The following is a 13,944-nucleotide window of genomic DNA, read 5'->3' as shown; positions in this document are numbered from 1 at the left end:
TTCGGAAGCGACAACAATACTAGCCACCGGTTCTTGCGTAAATCATTAAACGCATCTCGCAACAATTCGATAGAAAGCTATCCTGAGACCATTCACGAAATTCAACGCCCTAATAAAATAAGAATCGAAGCCCGTATTGATTCGGATAAGAAAGCGAATAGTGCAGCAGGGAATTCTGCACAGAGCAATGTGAGAATTACACGTAGTCTTAGACTTGCTCAAAGAAACCAAAAAATTCAAGTACAAAATGCAAAACAAGCAATTTAACAGGCTATAAGGCGCAAAAGGATAAGATTCTTGTTGCATATTCGCTGTAAGCTGGATTATGAAAATAAATGTTCAAATTTTGTTAAGATTATAAAATACTTCATAAATTGTTCGATCGTTCTTTTGGTTGTTAATTGTTTATTTAGCATACGAAATATATTATTAGCTTAGAAGTGCATTTAATATATATACATATATATATATATATATTATGTATGTGTATTATATATGTATATATAATGTGTATGTATATATTCATTCGGATCTACACATATATATATATATATATATATAATATATTTATATACATATAGTTATATATATATTTATATATATATACAAATTCGGATGTATACATATATATGCATATATGTTGTATATATATGTATATTGATTACAATAAATATATATTAACTATGCTGACGTGCTTTCACCCAAGGATGATGAATATTAAAAATATATTTGCTCTGGTCCACTTTCTTGACCACTCGCCATACAAGTCCTTATTTTAAAAACTCGTTATGTGAAAGGAATGGGCAGTTTTCAAGATTTCTCGACAAAACTCGTTCTGTTTTGATATTCTAAATTGGTCTGAAAAATTTCGTTCGACTGGGCAATTTTCAATTTAATTTATTGCATGTAGGGATTCCTCCAGGCATACATGAAAAGTGTGCTTTGCATAAAAATAATGTGTAGGTTTTGGTGATAATACTATCACCAAAACAAGTGCAGGATATCTAACAATCGGTATTGCCCTATAATGTTTTAGTTATGTATAAATTTACAACACTCTGACTGAGATCTGTTAAATTTCATGTAGTAAACGTCATTAGTGTTTCAGCTGCGTTTGGTTTTGCACAACACAAAAACTAGTCTTTACGTTTTTTAAAAATGTGATTTTTTTCAAAAAAGAAATGGCATTACATTTTGTTAGCGATTATTGCAAGAGATGAGACTTGAATCTACGGACACGACCGGGAAACAACCGATAAATCCGGTAAATATTGAGCCGAGACCGAAAAAATCGTACCGGAGTCGCTCGAAAATTAAGGTGATGTGTAATGTAAGGTTTTGAGTTAATAATTTATGTTGACTAAAATGCAACCCTGCATTACTTAGTTTGCTAAATTCGCGCACAAAGAAATTTGACAGTGAGAAATAATGTTTTGATTTCTTATCTTTGCACGCTTGTCAATATGGGAGCTTAGAGAATAGTGGAAAAAAGTATGATATAAGAAAAGAAAAGGTTGAACGCGGAAAAAACTAGTTTCATAATCAGAGAAAAAGCGATCAAAAAAATTAGTAAAAGAAAAAATGTGTCGCGACTAATTTGCGAGGGTTATTAAAATTACTACAATATGGTCAAAATATAATAGAAAAAAAAAGGAAAAGCAAGATGGCCGGCCTGCATGTGGAGTATTGGGAGAGAAAGACGAGAAAAAGAAATTCGAATGTGGAAAATTATTAGAGAAAAAAAAAAGTACATTTTGTGTTACGAAGAAGGCGTTGGCCTTATTTGGTTGCCTTTATTTTGTTAAATAAGCAAAAAGTTTGTAATATTTCTTTAATTATGTGCCACTTACTGTTTTTATAATCCCACAAAACCACAGAAAATATGTATTTTATTTGTCCAAAAAAAAAAAGAAAGCTAAACACAAGTGGGAGACAAGAATCCACTGTTAAACGTCTTCAACATGTATAAATATGAGAAATGGCTTCTAATCGTGATTTAAAAATGCAATTGTCAAATTACTTAAGATTGTTTAATGCTTGATTATGCGCTGACGTCTTTGTTAAACGTAAATTTTAGAAAAATCAAAAGTTATTTAGAACATATTTTTTCTTGTGAGAGTGCCATTTTACTAACTATGCAATTAATGTATGTATTCAAGTTATGCGAACGAATTTCTTCGCTTAAAAAATATGTAACGCAGCCCATTGTGCCCAACTTACTTTTTTACACGAAAATTGCTTTCTGATTTTAAACAATTTTTATTGATCAATATGAGAAACTGTATTAAACTGATGTTAGCTGGAACCCAAACTGGAACTTGGCTTAACGAATTAAAATAATTAATGATTTATATAAACTTAGTTCTAATAATTGCATAGTCCATTAATAAAATTTGGTCATATTACGTAGGATATTAAGGATATGTTTACATAAGCATCTGCAATAAATGCTGAACTGCATGTGCACGCATTAACCTGCGTCAGTTAACTCATTATGAAATCAAAGCTTGTTAAATTGCATAATGAAAGAAATTAAGACAACCGAATAATAATAGCAATAACATTTGATTTGTGATGTAGGGGAAAACTAGATATGAGTAATCGATTAAGAACAAAACGACATTTTATTGCTTCGTCATTCAAACTTGATGAAAGATTTTTTGATATGGAGTGAAGAAAAGTTATCGATATTACTGTTTTTGAACAAAAAGAAGCTTAAAATCTTTGCCTATAACAAAAAACAAATAAAATCTAAAAAAAAAAATTACATTTAATTCGCTTGTTTTTTTTTTTTTTATTAAATGCGTCACAATAGGTAATAACGCTATCGACTTGCGCTAAAATTTAATGCCGTTAATAGTTTTCTATAGACAGACGGGGATGATATAGACAGTATCGTTACAGATGTTAACAATATCTTTCAAGTAACGTGCTGTATGAATCTCTTCCGCAAGATCAAATTGTCAGCAAGGAAAGTTTGTTAAGTGTTATGAAAACAATGCAAGTGATTTGAAAGCATTAATAAAAATTTTATGGGTTATAACCAAATTCACATTATTTTCGGAAACAGCAGCAATATTGTTTTAGTTTAAATCTATATAAAGTAAGAGAAAAATAAAATGAAACACCCTTTAGATTTAAAATCAGAATAGATTTCCGGTCAAATCCTTGATGTTTTTATTGAAGCTTGAAGGTCCCACTTCGTGTTTAAAATAAAGTGTATGCGTTTTTTTCATATTCTTCGCTGCACTCAAAAATGAAAATAAACTCTTCCTTGATCTAAGCGGTATAAAATCTTGGAAGTGTGCTATAAACAGGAAAGATCCGACGGCAGCATAGATTCAATCTAAAAAGTTTTCAGAAAATCGGTTATAAAATGAGATGAACATTATATGGGACAAAGTGGCTTTAACTCTGGGATTTTCAGGCACTTTTGACGATTTATGGACTACTTTACTAAAACTTTATAAATTTGTAATTTATTCGTTTCATTCTTGTAAGTTATCTTCGGACCTCAAAGGAATTTGGCTCAAAGCTTACTTTGAATAGGAATTATTTAACCCAACTTTGCTCTTCCAATATTCTTAGCGAAACAAGCTCTAACTGCGTTCGATCAGGTAAAATGATCTTCGTCTTTCCAGTTGACTTGTTATGAAAACAATTGGAGGTATTGACGCAAACGATTGATGCATGCACCGAACTGTTCGAATGGTTGCAATTGAAAATTGATAGTAAGGCAGAAACCCCGGCCTCAATATTTTAATAATAAGAAATAAAAAGAAAAATTAACGGATCCAAACGCTCTTTTCTTCTTATCAAAGAAAAAAAAAATTGATAATAATAAATAAATGAATAACTCTAAAAGAAGGAAAATTACTATAGTGACTCGCAGCCTGCCATTACATACCCAATACCTACAGTGTATAGGTTTACAAAATACTGCGTTGTGTGATAAGTTGTTGAAATATTCGTCCCCGGGTTGAAACACGTCAGTGGACTAATTCTCATCAAAATATTTTAAAAGTTAACAACTGTTGAACACAAGAAAACAAGACGTGTGGATAAGCTTGAATAATAAAGAGTGGGTCTATCTGAGATTGATAATATTCTAAGATCGATGCCAACTCCGCTAAGAAATATTTAAAACGCAAAAACGGTGATAGACTTGATAAATGTTGAAATGTCTCTACTTTTGATTAACAATGAGTTAACGGCATTACATTCGCGATCCCGACGAAGAAATAAATAGCCGTAATTTTCCGACAATCTAATTAAGTAAAACATTGTGGTGGTAAGCGGCCTTGACGCTATGTGATTTGAATGTAAAAGTGAAGAAATTCAAGTGAGCTCGGGTAAACGGCACTACGACTCTTTCAAAGTGCGGACTTCTACAATGAAGTAAGTCTAGTGGAGCAATGGTAATAAAAAGTTCATAGCCACGCCTTTTCTCATCTCCACGTCGTGCTTAGGGCAAATGTGAAGTAATTCACAAAACGGAATTGTGAATGAATGTGGCCGATTCGTATTTGTCCACATGTTATTGATGAGCTATTCCCCTGTAACGCAGACGGCATCTACAAATAGTTTTACGCGCTGGTTAGTGGGGGACCTACCTTCTGTGCTACGCCAAACGAGAGAGGTGGTTCTTGGGGTTACCAGCTCTCTTGAACTTTCGTCGTTTACAATAAGAAAATCCTTCGTCCTCTGGCGAAAGTATTCAACTTACTTCATTTCCTGGTATTCCTGTCTCCCCGCAACCTTCTGGTGGCAATATTATAGTCGAAAGTTCAATACCAAAACGTAAGTAGGGGTTCGCATGAAGCGTGCACAGCCCAACAGTAGAACATCCGCATCTATGTTAAGAAAAGATGGAGTGAAGAGGAAGAGAAACTTTTAACACCGAAGGAAATTGAATTGACAGTATATAGTAATGTTCAATTTCTTTCCGGCAAAAACACTCGAGGCGATAAAGGAAGTTTCTCAGAAACCTTCATACCGTCGACACATGGCAAGATACGTATTGACACTTTCGAATAACGATATGCGTGACCCTTAACTCTTCTCAGTACCAACCACGCCACCTCCATTAACATCAGCTGCAACAGCTCCAAACGACGACCATATCATCGATGATCTGCTTACAACAACAGCAAAACACAACACTGCTTCTTCCTTTGCATCCGTTGTGGCCAGGAAGGGTAACACGAGAGAATACAGACCAAGAGAAAAACATGCAACAACGCAAAGGAACTGGTCGAAACACCAACGACGCTGCATAAAGGCCACTTTCGACGATCCCGACAAGTCTATCAGGCCGTCAGAAAGCATCGTGGTGCTGTTCAGTAAGTCCGTTATGGAATTGGAATGTAAATTTACACCAGTGCTAAAAACTAGTCCTCAGCAAATCGACCAAATTTGGCGCGTTAGTAGAGACAGTCTTGCAGTAATCAGTTCCGTGCTGTCCCTATTGATATCGTGGCTAGGATCATTAGCTTAATATTACCGTGCAAGAAGGTTCCGGAGCATCGGAATAAAGCAAAATCGATTTTGATTCGGAAGAAGAATAACGGCAAGAAGCCTGGTTAATTCCGCCTCACAGCACCCATCTGTACTGATAGGACATATCATATCCTATTAACGAAACAATTAACCTTTGCTCTTCAGCTAGATAAGCGACAACGAGCTTTTACCTATCATCAGGCTCAACAGACTCACCCTTACGTCATTAAAACCTCAACAACCGACATGCAGAAACGACTACCACGTCGGATTGTCACATGACAGCGGAAGGGCACAATGATATACGCAGCAGCGTTGCCTCTGTATTGGTGTACTGGATTTGGAGACCTTTACCTAGACGCCCTTAGAAAGGTGGATATCTCCGCACAAAAAACCTGGAGACCTTTACCTAGACGCCCTTAGAAAGGTGGATATCTCCGCACAAAAAAACCACGACGTCATGACACTGGACGCGCATGTTGCCCCCACCGCTAGGGATTTAGAAAGAAAACACAGTACAATACCGGCACAGTAAAACAAGCAGTATACACCCAATATCTACGTACAGCACTGATAGCTAGGAACATGAGCGTAAGTTGGCGAGGCGTGTGGAGTAAAGCTCCGGCCGAGAAGTAAATTAGGTTAGGTGTTGTCAACACCTTTGACATAGCACTGGTGTCCACGCGTGCAATTATTGGTAGCTTCCGATGTTTCAAAATATTTAACTCCACACAGTAAGGCGTGCAATCAGTTACGAAGCCCTGTCTCTCTGATCTCCTTTCGCTCCCTTTGCTGCTTACGGCGACTTCATCTATGCGACTTCATCTATGCGAAGCAAAGTCAGGATACTTTGGAGAGATCTTTCCTGTCCAAAGGGCGCTGCCGGTTCTTTGGGCATAACATATTTGTTTATTATTTATTTTCCTGTCTTTATATTTCGTTTCATATACATGTCCTCACTGTGCACATATATTTTGAAATCTTTAGACAAATTCCACTAAAAGATAAATGTAGAGGTATCTAACACTATAATATATTAATACAACAGATAATAAAGAAATAAAAAATGAAAAACTGATATTGTACTTTAAGGTTCATTATCGCCAATCAAACAGCACTGCTCTTATTGTTTTCTTGCCTGCTTGAATAAGCGCAAGGCGAATTATTAGTCATTACACGGACGTATTTATATATCTCATGGTATTGGGTTCTGAAGCAAGCTTCTTGATCAAAGAACTAAAGAGTTTATTATGTAATTTTAAAAAAATTCTAATGAGATTGTTAGACATTTCGATGTTTATTCAATTCAATTTATCAGTATTTAGAGTTTGATATAACTCTCAATACTGATGATCCAATTCAAAGTTATTGTCAGGAATGGAGTTGGACCGGGAAAGAAATAATAACGGAGGTCTCCCAAAGTCAACACAGTGCGGACAGAAACCACACTTAGAGAAAAAGAGCAAAGCTGAGTTTATCTCGGAGTTCGATAAACACCGGGACAGCAAAACCTCGACTTTTCTATTCTTTTGGTTCAAGTAGTTCTTACCTAGAGGCGTCAGAAAAATTACCACCAAATATTATACCCTAGTCGGTTCTGTTGAAAGCGATGTCATTAATGCAGTAAGTCACATCATTGAAGATCCAACGCATCAAAATTGATAAATCCACCACTCTAAAAAATGACGAATGTTTAATGTATTTTGATGATAAAAAGACCTCAGCTTTTTGACATGAAATGCGTCAACTGTCTTCCGAAAAGTGTCAGATGATTTGCTGAAATCTTTCCAAGACCGCATGCGAAATCAAAACAGAAGCCATAACCGGAATAAAATAACATCGTCTACGCCATCTGAGTGATAGCGTTAGTATTGTTTCAAGTTTGCTATTAAGGCTAACAAATGTCAAAACACATGCCAATCTCAAAAGGAAAACAAGTAAATAAGAGGAAGGCGAGTGAAAAGGAAGATCCAAAATATTTTGCCTTTTTGTACGAGGCAATTCTTCAAACGGTAAATTCCTCACAGATATAGGAGCCGATGCATCTATCTCTGAAAAAAGACCAAACAAAAAGTTTCATATTTAAACCTTGAATTAAGATCAAAATTTATATGGAAATTGGTTGTTTCACGACCAATTATCGGTTCTATTTAAAAACATGGATGTTACCCAAGGTTAAACGTGTAGTGACTCGTCACCTCGAAATAAAGGAACCTCTCGTTCTAGTTCGAAAACCGCCCAAATTATTTCCCGAAAAACTTAAAATTGTACAAGGAAAAGTTCATCAAACGATGGCATTATGTACATCTTGGCCGTCGAAGAGATACCTTGTACAACATTTAGACGATTTTTCATCAAATTTACTTGGCAAGAAGATCTTTTCAACAAAAACATTTAGTTGGAACTTATTTCCAAATCCTTGTTAAAGAAAAAAATATACCCAAAACAGCTATTATCACGCCAACAGGAGTGTTCGTGTTCAGGTGTTCATAAAGAACACCTCAAAATACTTGCTTGTCGATTAAGATCGTATGGCTAAACGTTACGAAGTGCGAATTTGGGTAAAGTGAACAATATTTGTTAGGATATTTAATGAGATCAATCGAGATTACTTCCAAACACAGCCGGTTCTGCATGATTTAAAAAAAAAACCAAAAGACAAACGATAAACTAAAAATTATTTGGAGAGGTGAATTAAGAAATGTTGAAAAGAAAAACTTTACAGCTCTCTGACCCGTTCGTACTTGAAAGGACTTACTTCGCAAAAGACTCCTGGTAACAAACATTTTGCGAAAATATGCACAACAAAAAACGCTTGAAAAATAATACGAAAATACGCCTTGGTATATACTTCAAGGTATGACAATATGTTCCTAGGTGTTTTTAAGGAACGATACCCTGGTGAAACCTTTACGACAACCTTATGCCGTACCATACACAGTTATTAAACGAACTTATGAAAGAAAGCAATTAAAGTAAACAACGCAGGAAAAACCGCATCAGCTGACTGCGAAGGAATCAACTTCGCAATGGCACGTCTCAAATTAAGTTAAAAATGAAGGGGATTTTGCCCGCAATTAGTAATAGTTTTACGATTGATGTGGAAACTCTGTTAAGATATATTTAGAATATAAAAAAGTTGGTAGGCTTGCAAAATCTTGGCGGACCCTTCTTAGTAAAAATAAATTGTGGTCGTCTACGTCTGTTTTGCGGAATATTTTTATTATGGTGAGTTTTGTAATGATGGGCCTTACCCATTATACATAATGTTTTTATTTGCGCACATTTATCAGTAGATAAGACCAATTTATATAAAATTTCGATAGTTATATTAATTTTCTGTTTTATCATATTGAATATATTTTTTACAGAGAATATATGATAACTTCTTTATTATCGTTCGACAACAGATCAGAGATTGTAGATACTATGCCGGAGATTTGGGGAGTATAAATGAATGGACACCTTTAGTCTAAAGGAAATCTTTCCTACTGGAATATATATGCTAGGCAAGTTTAAAGAATGCTATTTCATATTTATATCTTGGGACTGATAGCAAGCTTTCCTCAAGATAACTGCAATGTAATCATTTTCGACTAACTCCATTAGATAGCTAAGGTCAGGCACGATCAATAACAGCATATGTAGTCAATTTTACATGACAGTAGGCATAGTAATGGCACGAATTCAAATCAACGACACTTGTTATGCAAGAGTATATTAGCTTGAAAAGGGGCCACCTTTCATTATACCAATCGATTCAGAGACAGTTTGTGAATCGATCTAAGCTTGTCATTTCGGTCTTTTGGCCGCAATTTTCGACATATTTTGATTAAATTTTGTAAACTGACCTGTTTTGGCTCAAGGACAAACGCTATTGGAAAGGATCGGATAAGGCCACCTTTTCGATCACTTCCTATATTACAACTTATTTTGAAAAGTAATTGTATGAGTATCTATATTAAGCCAGGAGGTGTAAGATGTTTAATGGTAAGCCATATAGTGTTTTTATTGGTTCATAATAAAATGATTTCGAGTTTCTAAAAGCAGGGTAAATGAAACGAAGTGAACGCATGTAAATTGAAACTCACGTTATACAATTTAATTCTTTAGTGAATTTTATTTATTTATTGTTATTATTTTTCTTTTTTTATAGATTTTTTTGCATTTTATTAATAACGTTACTTTCTTCTTTTTTTTTATTCATTTAATTCAAGTGTCTATCATTTATTTTGTTATGAATGTGTGTGTTTGGTTATTATTATTTTTCTTATTTAATTTTTTTTTTATTTGCTCTCATGCAATATATTTATAATTCTTAATAATTACTAGTTTTTTTTTTTTTTTTAATTTGATGTATGAATTTAATTCGACTTTTTTTTTCATTTTAATTTTCACAATCGATTTGCAGATTGAAATATACGTAAATTTTTGTTTTTTTTTCGTCTGCTTCTTCCTCTTTTTCATTTTTAAATCTATACTAATAAATTTTCAGATGTACATACATTTGTGTATGCATGCATGAGGATCTCGAAAGATTCATATGTTTGAAGTAATGAACTCATGTTGCTGGCAATGAAATTTACTTCATTCAAAGATGTGAAATTGTTTGTATGTTTGTTTGTTTGGTGTGTATGTGTGTGTGTGTGTGTGTGTGTCTGTGTCTGTAGAGGATCTAAAATCTTACATGAACAGTATGGCATATTTCGGTTCATTCCTTAATCGAACTTTATAGAAAAGATTCGAATGAAGAACTGAGCTGAAATATTTCAATTTGTTGATAACATATTGTTGGAAGAATGCAATCAATACTCAGTTGTCAGTGTTCATTTTTCAATTCTAACGTTTTTATTTACTTTTATTTTTGTTCCTATATACCTTTCACCAAAACCAAAAAAAAAAAAAAATTATTTAAAACATTTGCGATCAGTGTTCGCCTTTTGCACATTTTCCTCTTGTAATTGATCTATTTGCCAAGCATGTATGTGTATTTTGGCTTTTACTTTTTCTTTGCTTTTTTTATACTTGTACTTTCATGCAAGAATGCATGATTGTGTCCTTTAAAAAATTTCCAATTTATTTTAATCATGTCATTTGAAATATATGAGAGACTATCGAACTACGATCTTTTAAGAGAGAGCATTTAATGTTCTTTATACCCACCACCACTAGGGAGAGGTAAGTAACACTTTATTCATTTATTTATGTTTATCTGTTGTCATAGCGTGTGTAAACTATTTTGAGAAAACTAACACTGCTGATTAGGTAGAAGAGGCTTTTTTGGCTTTCATCGGCCTGTTTTTTTGAAAATAAATTTAAAAAGATATTTTATTAAATAAATAATTTCTAACTTTACTAAGGCCCAGACAAAGAACTTGATGCTCACATTGGGTTTTTATCTTTTTGTTACGCAGCAAATTATCTGCGCTTTTAATGCGCGCGTTAAAAATTTATTTAAATTTAAATTAAGGAATAATTTTTTCACTTATTTAAGAATGATTTTACTATAAGCAAAACCAACGGTGTGACTTTTCATGGAAAAGCTTCATAAACAAAATGGTTAGGGACCCTGTTGACCCAGTATAGGCTAAATGGTTTTGAAGATTTCATTTACAGCAAATACTTTATATATATGTAAGAAGGGATTTTTCTATTAGCAAAATTTTTTCAACGTTTTAACTCTGACCTTGGTTTAGCACCAACTATGGTAAGATAAAGACAGATTTTTGTTGAGGAATCTATTACATTTTTCCATAGGCTATTTCCTGGTCGAAAAGGGAAGCATGAAAAGAATATATGTACCTATTCGATCGTGATCGGATCCGGATCGCTTCCGATTGTTCCTACATGTACGAGGTGTGCAAATGAATTATTTCTTTTGTTGGTAAAGTTCATCTTTATTTAAAGTATATCAGTATCTACAGTGTTTTGCCATTTACCAGGTAGCTTACGGATGCCATCGCGGTCGAAACTTCGTGGTTCCGTAATGGAATACTCATGAACCCATATTTGCATATCTTCAACTACTGCGAACCACGATGATCTGCTAAATATGATTACGTCGATCTGAATAAATGGCAATAGGAAGGGGCCAGGCCTGGAGAATATACGCATTGCCCTGAATGACGTCCATCTCTTTAAACTTTGATAGACACTGAACGACTGCCTGAAAACAACTGAAACTTATATCGTTCAATCATCGATGTCTATCGAAATTGCGCGGGTTAGATGCATTTTACGAAGCAATTAATTTGAGCTCAATGAATTCGTTTGCACACCCTGTATATGAGGAGTGAAAAGAAATCGTCCTTCCCTTCGTTTTACGAAATGGTGGATTAGCCACCTATCGTTGCATTGAAATGATTGCCTTTACATATATATATACATATATATACATATATTTATAGTTTTGTGCTCTAAATCTTTGTTTTGGAAACTTGAAACTAACTGTTATTTAGTTATCAAACCACAATCAAATTTGATATATAAGATTATTACATATAAAAGGTAACGTTTAAATCAATTTACATAGTAATTACACAATAAGCTTTCATCATTCTTTACGTATTTTTAATTATAACTTATAGCCTTTTATTATTACGCGTTAAGTTTTATTCATTATTCATTGGTAGTTATTAAGTTTAAGTTGTGTTATATATTACATATTATTCCAGTCTAATTAATTGCAAAGAGATTATATGAATAAAATAAGAAATATCGGCTGGAAAATTCAATAAACTTCAACGAATTCTTTCCCCAAAATAATATATAATGAACACCATTATAAGGAGTCGAAAGTTTTTCAATCTGTAATAATAAAGAGGTTCTTCAACCGATCCCATATGTTTAGGGGAGGTTCGAGAACTTTATTCAACTTCGAAGAGGTTTCTTTTGAAATAAATATTCTCCTCTCTTCATATAAAATCTTTATAAGTGAAGCTCTTAGATTTTTTTCCAAATTTTTCGATTCATGCTTCAAACCAAATTATTTTCTTCCTTATTCATATACTTATTCGCCCTTTTTTTATTCGAAATTTAATTTTATTACTCTTTGACCTAACAAGAGTTGCTTATTATTCTCTATCCATTATCTATGACCTACTATCTGTTGCTTATTCTCTATAATATAAGTTAGCCCTTTAAACTTGCCATTACTCCAAATGCCTTAACATTTATTCACTTTTTTTTTTGTTTTTTTTTTTTTTTATGTACCCGTTATTGTTAAACATTTGACAACCATTATCCGATATAGAAATATGTGATTGCTTAAGCGAAAAACTATACAGTAATGTTAAACCTAAACCTATTCACGTATTTTTGTATTCTTATTTCCATGACTATCTTTAACTTAAATATACAGTTTATAAATGGAGAATAGAAATTTCGCTTGTACACTGCGATTTGAATTTTTTAATAAAAAAAATCAAACCTGATCGTTTATTGATTAAAGATACATGTGCTATTCAAATAGAAATTATATTAGCCGTGGGAATAAGTTTAAATCTGCAGATATAATTTTGGCTTAGGGTCCAGCTACATCCAGGCCAAGTGTTCTACAGCGAAAAAACAGATTTTTCCTCCAATTAAGTCTTTTAACAGGACTTCAGGCAGGCTTTCTCAGCGTTCCCAAACCACTCGTTGTGGATATAAGGACATAGCGCACAACACATTATGGCGACTCGTCATTCTCTCACCATACCGCCCGCTTTCGCAACAACCTACCCGCAGTGACCTTTCCCACGATAACTGATGTCTCTATTTATAAGTGGAGCATTCGCGCAAATACTGCTCTCTTTCTTCACCCATATCCACCAATAACCTTTCCTGAAACTTTGACTTGGTGCTTCATTTGAAATTTTGAACAGGCTAATGAAAATATTAGCGGGGCAAGATGACGCACCAAAATTTGCTGCACTTTAGTTATTATTATTATTATTATTATAATTAATTTAGTCAGAGAAATAAATTCTAAGACTAAAGTCTTAAAGCACCAGCTCTACCACAATTAAGATTCAAATCCATGACCGTTGTGTTGTTAGTCGTAATGCCTTACCTACTGGACCAATAAGGCAGTCTTTTAGAACATCAATAAAATCCCAGTACATATTAATATCAAAAGTCGTGAAAATAAAAGAAAATAAGGAAATAATTGAAACGTGGGAAAGGTCTATTTGTAAATCTACAATCAAGTTAACGGCCAACTTTGTTACGATTTAGCTTGGTGTCCCTATTGAACCGTTTGTTATTCAACTCAACAGTAAATCATAAGTTATTGATTTGCTGAATTTCAGAAGAAGAAGAAGAAGAAATGGAAGAAAATCTACTTTGGATAAAGTATAGCATACTTTAGAAAAATGTAATTTCAAATAAGCAACAAACTGAAATGTCTCCCGTCTCTTTCTTACTCATATTAAATTTTCTTTTTTAATTTACAAAAAAGAGGTA

This window comes from Glossina fuscipes, unplaced genomic scaffold (genome assembly GCF_014805625.2).
Source record: "Glossina fuscipes isolate IAEA_lab_2018 unplaced genomic scaffold, Yale_Gfus_2 113, whole genome shotgun sequence".
Classification (NCBI taxonomy): domain Eukaryota; kingdom Metazoa; phylum Arthropoda; class Insecta; order Diptera; family Glossinidae; genus Glossina; species Glossina fuscipes.
Note: the sequence above shows the minus strand (reverse complement) of the source record.